This window comes from Mesoplodon mirus (genome assembly GCF_964341445.2).
Source record: "Mesoplodon mirus genome assembly, chromosome: 9".
Lineage (NCBI taxonomy): Eukaryota > Metazoa > Chordata > Mammalia > Artiodactyla > Ziphiidae > Mesoplodon > Mesoplodon mirus.
The window spans coordinates 11317646-11329729 of record NC_138985.1 but is presented as its reverse complement, the minus strand read 5'-3'; positions in this window follow the sequence as shown (position 1 = coordinate 11329729).

The following is a 12084-nucleotide window of genomic DNA, read 5'->3' as shown; positions in this document are numbered from 1 at the left end:
TGGTCCACACACTCTTCAAAAACCCTCTTCCCTGAGATTCTTAGGTTCACCCCAAAATGAGGGTGGGTAATCAGGTCATTCGAGATCCACTGAGCTGGACACCGGTCCAGATGCTAGGACCCCCTCCTGGCCCAGCTTCTGTGCTGGAGGCTGCAGTGTGGAGAGGGAATGCCTGCGGTTTCTCCCTCGGCACCCTGGAGAGGTGTCTGCTGCACCCCAAAATTGAGGCTGCCCAGGAGGGAGCCGCCTGGAGAACCCCGGAAGGCTGGCAGGTCCTGAAATGTGTGTGTCCACTGGCTCTGGGCGGCCTCCAGCCCTGGCACAAGCTGCAGGAGCTATGCCCAGGTTCCTGTCACCAGGCTCCCATCTGCCCCCAAAGTCCGAGTGCCCCCGACTTCAGCGAGACATTGCCGGTGCCCCTGGACGCGCGGCTGCCCGGCTGACCGGTGGCCCCTACAGCCCACGTGTCCGGTTGGGCCCCCGGTGCTTGTGGTCACTAGGCCCCAGGCCAGGGTGAGGGGCCGTGGGGGACCTGCGGGCTGGTTCTGTGTGCGCCCCTCCCACGCAGGTGTGGCCGCGGGGTCCCTCGTGGTGAAGCTGAAGGGTAGGGGGTTGGGGGGAGGCAGAAGCTGGACGGTTGGCAGCCCAAGGGGCTGTTACAGCCCGAGAAGGGCCGGTTCTCCTTCGGCCGCTGTCGTTGCGGCATCTCCTCGGCCACGGCCACACAGCCCCGCGTCCACTGCTGGGAGCTACCCCGGAACCTGCACACCGACCCCCTCCTCTGGCGCGAGGCCGCGGCAGATGAGTCTGGGCAAGGCTCTTCCTACAGATGCTGAGGCCCCGCGGAGGGGCCCGGGTGGGCCTGCGCCGCCCTCTGCTGGCGGGGAGGGGCCCTGCCCATCCGTCGGGAGAGACCCCGCCCTGCCTCACCCGGGGGGGCTTGTGAGGCCACGTGACGGCCCCACGAGGGCTGAATGGTGCCCACCCGCGGGGAACACCGGTCGGACTCTTGTGACGGGATGAAAGTAACGATCACACGCATTTCCACCACGACAGCCTAAGTTGCGGACTAGTGTGGTCTCCGGGGGGACTCCGGAGCTGACGGCGCTTCCGCCGCCCTCACCGCCCGCCAGCACCCGGGTCCCGCCTCTCCCTCCATCCTGGGCCGGAGAGAACTGGGGCGGCTGGAGAGCTGGTTCAGGTCTGAGAGACGGTGCGGCTGCACTGGTGTGGCGTGCTTTGCACACACGCGTGCGCACGTGCACACACAACAGACACGGGCCCGCACAGAACACGCCCCCGTGCAAACGCGCACACACAACACACGTACCCACACACGCGCAGGCCCCGTGCACACGTGGGTGCGCACACAGACATTCACTAAGTAGGAAAGGAATGGCACTCAGTTGCCTTGACCTCCAGGGGGAAGGAGAGCTTCGGCCGGCACCAATCCCACCCTCGGGGCCAGCCGGGGAGCCCCGCCGAGGGTGGGGCGCGCCTGCTCGTCTTAGGGTCTCCTCCAGAGAGGATGGTTTAAAAAGAAAAGTTTTTAAAGGTAACGTATGACTGTCCTAGAGTAGATATCAGTGAAATGTGCGCTGCGGAAATGAACCGATCCTGCGGAGAGGGCACGTTTAGAAGAGGCCTGTGTAGTTCGTTTCAGCCCCAGACAGGAAGGACCATGCTGAGGCCACAGGTGCTGGTGGCGTCTTACCCACCCTCTCGGGTCACGAAGCACCTATGCACACGTGTGGGCCTGGCTCTGTTGTGATCGGGGGCAGCTGCTCACCTGTGACATGAGGATAACGACACCTTCTCCCTGGGTCATGAGGGTGTCCAGGATCCGCAGGTGAGGGTCACCTGGCTCCGTGGGTGTCGGTTTCTCTCCCGCGACCACGGTGGTGCTCCTCCCATCAGGCTCGCACAGGCAACGAGGGGGTCCTGGGATGCTCGCTGCCTCGAGGAGACCTCTATCGCGATCGGTCCTGAGATGGTGGCTGGACTGCCTTCCAAGGTTCTCCCTCCGTTGCTGTGGTTGCTGCTGGCCTTGCTTTACTCTCCTCTGCGGATCCCCTGAGGCCATGGAGTGGAGCAGCCCCCCTCCCACCAGCCCCCCCGGGCCCGGCTCTGGTCTAGGAGTCAGGGATGTGCAGATGTCAGTGAAGATGTTCATTGTTTGGCTACTTGTCTAGGGCCCAAGGGCTTTCCAGCTTCCCCAGGATCAGAGGTTATGTGAGTCCCCTAAACCATATGGTGAAAAAAGTCAATACGGCAGTTCCTCCAAGAATTCTACATAGAATCACCACGTGATCCAGCAATTCCATGTCTGGGCATTTGCACAAAAGAATTGAAATCAGGGACTTGAACAGATGTTTGTACACCTGTGTTCACAGCAGGCAAAAGGTGGAAACGGCCCAAATGTCCATCAACAGATGACTGGATAAACAAAGTGTGTCAATCCATACAATGGGAATGATTCAGCCTTAAAGAGGGAGGAAACTCTGTCATGTGCTATAACACGGATGAACCTTGAGAACGCTATGCTGTGTGGAATAAGCCCGTCGTAAAAGGACAACTACTGTAGGATTCTACTTACATAAGGTCCCTAGAGAGTCAAGTCCATAGAGACAGAAAGTAGGATGGCGGTTGCTGGGTCTGGGGAGGGAGACGGGGAGTGAGTGTTTAATGCGGACAGAGTTTCCGTTTGGGAAGAAGAGAAAGCTCTGGAACCCTCCCCCTAACGTGCTTCTCTGACAACCTCCAGCACTGGGTGTGTGGGTGGCCTACAGATTGATTCGATTCTGACAGTTAACTACCTGGAATTATGTCAGGTCCCACAGGTGGAAGGACATGGTCTTGACTTGACGATACTGCTCTTGTTTTAGACGCCAGCTGCAAGCGGGGTCCCCAGGTTACCCACGCTTCAGACTGGAGGCTTCCCATAACCCTTTCAGGTTTGACAGTTTGTTAGAATGGCTCACAAAACTCTGGAAAATGTTATACTTACGACTACCATTTTATCATAAAGACTGTAACTGAGCAGCACAAGAAGTAGGCCAGGTCCAGGAGGGTCCTGGATGCAGGCGCTCCTGTCCGCAGGGGTCAGTGTGAGCTTCCCTCTGTACATCCACATTTTCACCAACTGGAAGCTCCCTCAAGCCTGGCGTTCGGAGTGTTTAAATTGAGTTTTCAGTATCTAGACAGGATCCAATAAACCACTGGCCACAGGACTGAACCCAATCTCCAGATCTGTTCCCCTCCCCTCCCCGGGGCTCAGATACAGTGGCAAGGGGTTTGTTATTATTCAGTTGGCTGGGGACTGCCAAAACAAAATACCATAGACTAGGGGCTGAAACGATAGGAAGTCATTTCTCGTAGTTAGGGAGGCTGAAAGTCCAAGGTCAAAGTGCCAGCTGATTCAGGTCCCTGGTGGAGGCTGAAAGTCCAAGGTCAAAGTGCCAGCTGATTCAGGTCCCTGGTGAAGGCCCTCAACCCAGCCTGCAGATTGCTTCTGATAAGAACATTCATCTTATCACGGGGGACCCACCCTCATGACCTCATTTAACCTTCATCACCTCCCAAAGGCCCCACCTCCAAACACCATCACGTTGGGAGTTAGGGTTTCCAAACATGAATTTCAGGGGGACACAAACATTCAGTCCATAGCAGTTGTAACAAAAGACATTCCAACATACAGTGTTGTATTAGTTTCTGCTGTATAACAAAGTGAATCGGCTGTATGTATACATATATCCCCATATCCCCTCCCTCTTGCATCTCCCTCCCACCCTCCCTATCCCACCCCTCTAGGTGGATCAGCACCGAGCTGATCTCCCTGTGCTGTGCAGCTGCTTCCCACTAGCTATCTATTTTACATTTGGTAGTGCATATATGTCCATGCCACTCTCTCACTTCGTCCCAGCTTACCCTTCCCCCTCCCCGTGTCCTCAAGTCCATTCTCCACACCTGTGTCTTTTTTTTAATTTTTAAATTTTATATATATATTTTTATACAGCAGGTTCTTATTACTTATCTATTTTATACATATTAGTGTATATATGTCAGTCCCAATCTCCCAATTCATCACATCCGCATCTTTATTCCTGTCCTGCCCCTAGGTTCATCAGAAACTTTTTTTTTTAGATTCCCTATATATATGTTAGCATACGGTATTTGTTTTTCTCTTTCTGACTTACTTCCCTCTGTATGACAGACTCTAGGTCCACCCACCTCACTACAAATAACTCAATTTTGTTCCTTTTTATGGCTGAGTAATATTCCATTGTATATATGTGCCACATCTTCTTTATCCATTCATCTGTTGATGGACATGTAGGTTGCTTCCATGTCCTGGCTATTGTAAATAGTGCTGCAATGAATATTGTGGTACATGACTCTTTTTGAATTATGGTTTTCTCAGGGTATATGCCCAGTAGTGGGGTTGCTGGGTCATATGATAGTTCTATTTTTAGTTTATTGAGGAACCTCCGTACTGTTCTCCATAATGGCTGTATCAATTTACATTCCCACCAACAGTGCAAGAGGGTTCCCTTTTCTCCACACCCTCTCCAGCATTTATTGTTTGCAGTTTTTGTGTGTGTGTGTGGTATGCGGGCCTCCCACCTCCATGGCCCCTCCCTTTGTAGAGCACAGGCTCTGGACGCACAGGCTCAGTGGCCATGACTCACGGGCCCAGCCACTCCACGGCACGTGGGATCTTCCTGTACCAGGGCACGAACCCATGTGTCCTGCATCGGCAGGTGGACTCCCAACCACTGCACCACCAGGGAAGCCCTACTGTTTGTGGATTTTTTGATGATGGCCATTCTGACTGGTGTGAGGTGATACCTCACTGTGGTTTTGATTTGCATTTCTCTAATGAATAGTGATGTTGAGCATCCTTTCATGTGTTTGTTGTCAATCTTTATATCTTCTTTGGAGAAATGTCTATTTAGGTCTTCGCCCATTTTTGTTGTTGTTTTGATATTAAGCCGCATGAACTGCTTGTATATTTTGGCGATTAATCCTTTGCCTGTTGATTCGTTTGCAAATACTTTCTCCCATTCTGGGGGTTGTCTTTTTGTCTTGTTTATGGATTCTTTTGCTGTGCAAAAGCTTTTAAGTCTCATTAGGTCCCATTTGTTTATTTTTGTTTTTATTTCCATTTCTCTAGGAGGTGGGTCAAAAAGGATCTTTCTGTGATTTATGTCAAAGAGTGTTCTGTCTATGTTTTCCTCTGAGAGTTTTATAGTGTCTGCCCTTACATTTAGGTCTTTAATCCATTTTGAGTTTATTTTTGTGTATGGTGTTAGGGAGTGTTCTAATTTCATTTTTTTACATATCCCTGTCCAGTTTTCCCAACAACATTTGTTGAAGAGGCTGTCTTTTCTCCATTGTATATTCTTTCCTCCTTTGTCATAGATTAGTTGACCATTGGTGCATGGATTTATCTCTGGGCTTTCTATACTGTTCCATTGACCTATATTTCTGTTTTTGTGTCAGTACCATACTGTCTTGATTACTGTAGCTTTGTATTATAGTATGAAGTCAGGGAGCCTGATTCCTCCAGGTCTGTTTTTCTTTTTCAAGATTGCTTTGGCTATTTGAGGTATTTTGTGTTTCCATACAAATGAGAAATTTTTTTGTTCTAGTTCTGTGAAAAATGTCATTGGTAGTTTGATAGGGATTGCATTGAATCTGTAGATTGCTTTGAGTAGTATAGTCATTTCCACAATGTTGATTCTTCCAATCCAAGAACATGGTATATTTCTCCATCTGTTTGTATCATCTATAATTCCTCTCATCAGTGTTTTAAAGTTTTTTGCATACAGGTCTTTTGTCTCCTTAGGTAGGTTTATTCCTAGGTATTTTATTCTTTTTGTTGCAGTGGTAAATGGGAGTGTTTCCTTAGTTTATCTTTCAGATTTTTCATTGTTAGTGTATAGAAACACAAGAGATTTCTGTGCATTAATTTTGTGTCCTGCTACTTTACCAAATTCATTGATTAGCTCTAGTAGTTTCCTGGCAGCATCTTTAGGGTTCTCTGTATAGAGTATCATGTCATCTGCAAACAGTGACAGCTTTACTTCTTCTTTTCTGGTTTGGATTCCTTTTATTTCTTTTTCTTTTCTGATTGCTGTGGCTAAAACTTCCAAAACTATGTTGAATAATAGTGGTGAGAGTGGGCAACCTTGTCTTGTTCCTGATCTTAGCAGAAATGGTTTCAGTTTTTCACCTTTGAGAACGATGTAGGCTGTGGGTTTATCATATATGGCCCTTATTATGTTGAGGTAACTTTCCTCTATGCCTACTTTCTGGAGAGTTTTTATCATAAATAGGTGTTGAATTTTGTCAAAAGCTTTTTCTGCAACTATTGGGATGATCATATGGTTTTTCTCTTTCAATTTCTTAATATGCTTTTTCACATTGATTGACTTGCTTATATTAAAGAATCCTTGCATTCCTGGGATAAACCCCACTAGATCATAGTGTATGATCCTTTTAATGTGATGCTGGATTCTGTTTGCTAGTATTTTTTTGAGCATTTTTGCATCTATGTTCATCAGTGATATTGGCCTGTAGTTTTCTTTTTCTGTGGTATCTTTGTTTGGTTTTGGAATCAGGGTAATTGCGGCCTCATACAATGAGCTTGGGAGTGTTCCTCCCTCTGCTGTATTTTGAAAGAGTTTGAGAAGGATAGGTGTTAGCTCTTCTCTAAATGTTTGATAGAATTTGCCTGTGAAGCCATCTGGTCCTGGGCTTTTGTTTGCTGGAAGATTTTTAATCACAGTTTCAATTTCAGTGCTTGTGATTGGTCTGTTCATATTTTCTATTTCTTCCTGGTTCAGTCTTGGAAGGTTGTGCTTTTCTAAGAATTTGTCCATTTCTTCCAGGTTGTCCATCTCATTGGCATATAGTTGCTTGTAGTAATCTCTCATGATCTTTTGTATTTCTTTGGTGTCAGTTGTAACTTCTCCTTTTCCATTTCTAATATTGATTTGGATCCTCTCCCTTTTTTTCTTGATGAGTCTGGCTAAAGGTTTATCAGTTTTGTTTATCTTTTCAAAGAACCAGCTTTTAGTTTCATTGATCTTTTCTACTTTCCTTTCTTTTCTTTGTTCACACAGCTCCAATGTCTCCTTTTCATGAGGGCACAGTTGTTTTGGGTTAGGGCCCCACCCTCCTCTGGTATGACCCGTATCTCAACTTGACTAACTGTATCTGAAGTAACTCTATTTCCAAGTAAGGTCACATACTGAGGTGCTGGGGGTTAGGACTCTACTGCGTGGATCTGAATGGGGACCGTCCACCCACGACAGAGTGTTAACAGGGCCCAGCCTGGGGCTAAGGCACGCTAGCTCCACTCCAGCCTCAAGAGACACTTGGGAATTTGAAATAACACTGAGCTTGTTGGTGGATTGGGAGTCAGGTGTGCCCCGGGCTCCCCCCAGCCCCCCACCCCTTGAGAAATAAGCTGGAGCAGATAAAGGGGTTCACTGGCACAAGCCCCCGAGAACACTCTTAATGTTCTCTGCTCTGCGAGGGGTGAATGATAACACGCCCTGCATCCTTCCCCTCCAGGCCGTAAGGCTAAGCTGCAGCCTCAGGGCTGCTCTGGGAGGGGCTGGCCAAGGGGCCGGTGTTGGCCCCACCACTGGCTGACAGCCTCCCAAGCTGAACATCCAGGGCCCCGCCAAGACCAGTGGTCTGTGTCCCACCAGAATGGCCGCGTCAGTGCAGGGACCGGCTGGGTGACACTGAACTCTGGGACACAGGGGCGTCCACCACCAGGGGGCCCGAGGGATGCCCTCACATCGAGTCCTCGCTGCCCTCTCGGGACGTCAGAGGCCCAGGACCTCTGGCCTCATTGGCTTTAGTCCCTTAGGAGGCCCTAGGGTGCTCCGTGGAAGGACCTGGGCCACATGACCCAGGTACACAGCCAGTGGCCTGGCTCTGCTCAGACACTTCTGTTGGTATGTCCAGCACAGGCCACAGGACAGAGCCTGGTGGCCCTTGCCCACCCCCGATGGCGGTCAGGGTGGCGGTCACCCTGCTCCCTCTGTGTGCCTGTGCCTGGCAGAAGTGGACAGTGACTCAGTGCTTCTGTGGACAGAGATCCCTGGGGTCGGGGCATCTTCCCTGGCCAGCTGGTCAGCAGTGGAACCTGGGGGCAGTGACCTGCTAGCCACCTCCTAGCAGTGACCTCTCCCCCTCCAGGAGACCTCCACCCATGAGCCCACGGAGCTGCAGACTCGGCCTGCTGAGTGAGGTGAGTACAGGAAGGCAAGGGCATCCTCGGGGCAGCGTTGGGGAGCCTGCATGATTCTGTGTTTCCAGCAGTTGCCCTGCTAAGGTCACGGGGACAGCTTACAGGGCCCGCTTCTCTCCCTCTGTCTGGAGTCACATCTCAGGCAGGTGCCCATGACCTCAAGGGAGCCCCTGGAGGCTCGCTAGTAAAACTGGAAAACCATTCAGCAGAATTCTGTCTGGCTTAGAGATGAAGCTGATCATCTTTCTACCAGTCATTGCCCCTGTGAGCTATGGGGTCCTCAGCACTGGCCTGGATACCCTGGACCCTGGGAGGAAACAGGCCCAGTCATGGAAGGTCACTGAAGGTCATTCAGGTGTGTTTCAGTTTACTCAGAGCAGTGATCTAGGACATGCGGTCCAGAAATTGAACTGCGGGAAAGCAGACATCCTTTTAGAGGGTTGGGCTGGCCCCTGCTAGGCTGGTTGGGTTTTGTTTGCTTTTTCCCCTGGTCATAATCATGATCTCAGCAGGGCCCTTTCTTTCTTTATGATTGATCTGGATTTGCTTCTGATCCTCTGACTTTAGTTCCATTTTCCTCCCATGCTCTTGTTCAAAGCACTGGTGATTAAATAAACGACGGAATATAGAAACAGCTTTGAAGGGCCGCGGATTGCCTATAAAGGAAGGGTCTTATGCAGAGTTCTGTTTGTCTGGAAGCATTCCTGATGTCCTGCATCACTGCCTGAGTTTAAGATGTCAGAATATCCAGTCTTTTAAAGGTATGGAAAACTGACACGACAGGATTTCGAAAACAAGGCGTCCAGTTCTTCATTTTCCAATTGGGTTGTTTGTCAGGGTGAAAGGGTGAAAAAATAATCTTTTTACATTGCTCTTTTGCTGAAATTGCTACCAGAATATTGGAGGGAAGATGACAAGATTATCAGAAGGCTAGTCTGGAAGGTTGTTTCTAGGACGGTGGGTTTGTGTAGCTTCTGTGGCAAAAAAAAATCTAACAACAAAAAATCACAAAACAAGCTGCCTCCTTCTTACTTGGTGGGAATCCTGTTGTTTCCCTGGTTTGTTTATTAATAGTTGATTTCTTTGGCCCAGATAGGCCTGGTTTTTCAAGTATAAGAAAGATTAAGAAAACCAAACTAACCTCCTAGTCACAATAACTACAGAGCGAGAGGCAGAGGACCGCGAGGCTTGTTGATGAGGTTGTATTGTAGCTGAGGCTGCCTCCTGCGCAAGCTTCCAGACCAAAGAGCACGTTTTCCAGCCAGGAGCTCCGAGGACCGCTTTGCACGGCCTCGGTCTGAGGTCAGCTCTGCGCTTTGCACTCGGTGTGCGCCCTTCTCTCCCCCGGTTCCCACCCGCTGGGGACCGTTGCTTGCTGAAGCCACATCAGCGCTCCTCCGAGGGCCTCCACGGTGCCTGTGTGCCCTGGTCCCTGGGGTGTGCCCACCAGCAGGGATTGGTTTGAAGCTGAAGCTCCTGGCAGATTCTGATCTGCGTACCCTAGACCCCTCCCACCACCAAGGGGGAGGGGAGGCGTGGTGCCTGCTTCCCATCTTGACCTTTGACTCAGACTTAGAGAATCACCGCTGGGTGTGGGGCAAGGGGCTGCCGTAAAAGACTGAAAGTGAGAGTGAAAGCAGAGCTGCACTGGACCTGGGGGGGTCTGTGAGCATGGAGTCTCTCCGCGGCCAGTCCCCTCTCACCTGCGCCTGGGTCACGGCTGCCAAGCCCAGCGGGGTCAGACCATCATCTTCTTTAGACCAGGATCGGGGCTCGCCTGGTCTCCCCACAGCCTGCCTGGTGGGCCTTCCCGCTCCCATTCCACCGCCTGGGTCTGGTCCACGCGGCCTGGAACCCCAGGGCTCTCTCCCAGTTTCCTCCAGTGAAGAGCTTTGAAAAAACACGTGTTGGGTATATTTGTTGAAGACTAGCGTGGCTGAATAGGACAAGACGCTACAAACAGCAAGGATTAGGAAATTCTTTCTGGCTGGGGATGGTTTGGCAGTCTTTCCGAGGGGCTGCTAGAGGGACCCGTCTCCAGCACAGCCTTGAACTCTTGTCAGTTGCGCAGCTGGTGTGGCGTGTCAGCCCCAGACACAGGCGGGACTGAGCTCCCCTCTCGTGGGGGCTGCCTGGTTCCCAGCCTGCTTAAAAGTAATGGTCTTAGAATAAATCCGAAATAGTAATATAAGCCAAAGGGGGCTCAAATTACCATCCATCTCGATGGTTCATGCTCCCTGTCGGTGGCTTCTTTCCAGAAGGGATGTCAAGCCCTGTGATGCCTGTTGGCGTGTCCAGGCTCTGTCTTCTGGCCCTGCAGTGGTTCTCCAGCTGTGAGGGTGTGTGTGCTCTGTGCTTTTGCAGGTTTAAGGCTTATTCAATATTCTCTCTTGAGGGCTTAGTGTAAGAAGGAGCATTTAAAAAATTATGTATCATCCCTTATATTAACTACACATCAAATTCTCTTACAATTTCATAATTAGAGGCTTGGCAGTTTCTCTTGCTGTTTGGTTATTAAGGCCTTGCTACATGTATTACCAGTGTTTCCACAGCTACTTGTTCTTTTTTTGTGTTTCCTTATTTTTATTGTTTAGATAAAATTTGTATATCTTATCATCTCTCCTTCTCTTTGAAGTATGTCTTTTGTAATTCCAAAATTGCAGGAATTATATGCTTCATTCATCCATAGGTTTGACCAATATTCTCCTCCTCTCTTCTAGTTTTTCTACTACTAAATTTACTGTTCTGGACTTCTGTCTACGGACAGTGCACTTCTGAGCCCTGTGTAAGGCTTTAGTTTATCTTTGTGACAAAATCCGAATTCAGGTGGCCTGACACAATGGGTGAATTCTTCCTTGCTTCATTGTATCAAAAAGGTTATTTTGTCATGTGTTTTGAAACTCAGTAGAGTCTATTTTTGGACTTCCCATGCTATTTCATTGATCTGCATTTTTGCACCAGTTTCATTTTTTAAAAAGCATCTATACTTTAATATGTTCTACTATTTTGTAGGGTTATAATCTTTCATAGCTCTTCATTTTCATTCAGAATTTTCTCTGCTTTTGGAGCATATTTGCTCACCAATTATATTTTAGTATCATTTTTGAGTTAAAAAACAAGGCCAGTTGGAATTTGGATCAGAACTGTGTTCAGTGTGAGCAGGTGCCTGGGGCGAGAGGGTGGTCTCAGCCCTCCTCTCTTGTGTGTCCTGCGGTCATTAGGGCCACCTGTGTCCCTATGCACAGAGCATGCCGTCCCTGGACGCTCGTCCCCTTGCCCTTCTCCCCTCCTGTGACCTCAGTCAGCCTTTTGGCTGTAGCCTTCTGTATGATCACTGGACTTAACTGTGGCAGGAAACAATATCAAAATCACTTTTTTGGGAGGTACATATTTTCCAATTGTCTCCTTAGAAACATCCATTGAATTGGAATCTTTTGTTTCAAAAAGTCTACACATCTACTGTTTTGAAACATATAGTTCACCCGACTTCCAGAAAGGTGATACCAATGCGCATCTCCTACCAGTGTTCCCTTTAACTTGGATGATTGTTTGCTTGTTTCCTCTGAGTCCTTGAGGGAAGAATTTATTTCTCATTCAGCGTTATGACTCACTCTGAAGTCCCCCGAGCAGCGCTGGAAAAAGCCAAGTGTTAAATGAATGTTTAATGCATGTTTGTTGAAAGAAAAGCAACTGTTTTTCAGTATAAAGCTCAAAAAAATTAAGGAGAGTTTATTCATGTCTTCCTCTCGGTACCAAACTAACTCCATAGCCAACATAAAGGTTTGGAAAAGGTCCTCTTGGGGAGGGAAGTTCGG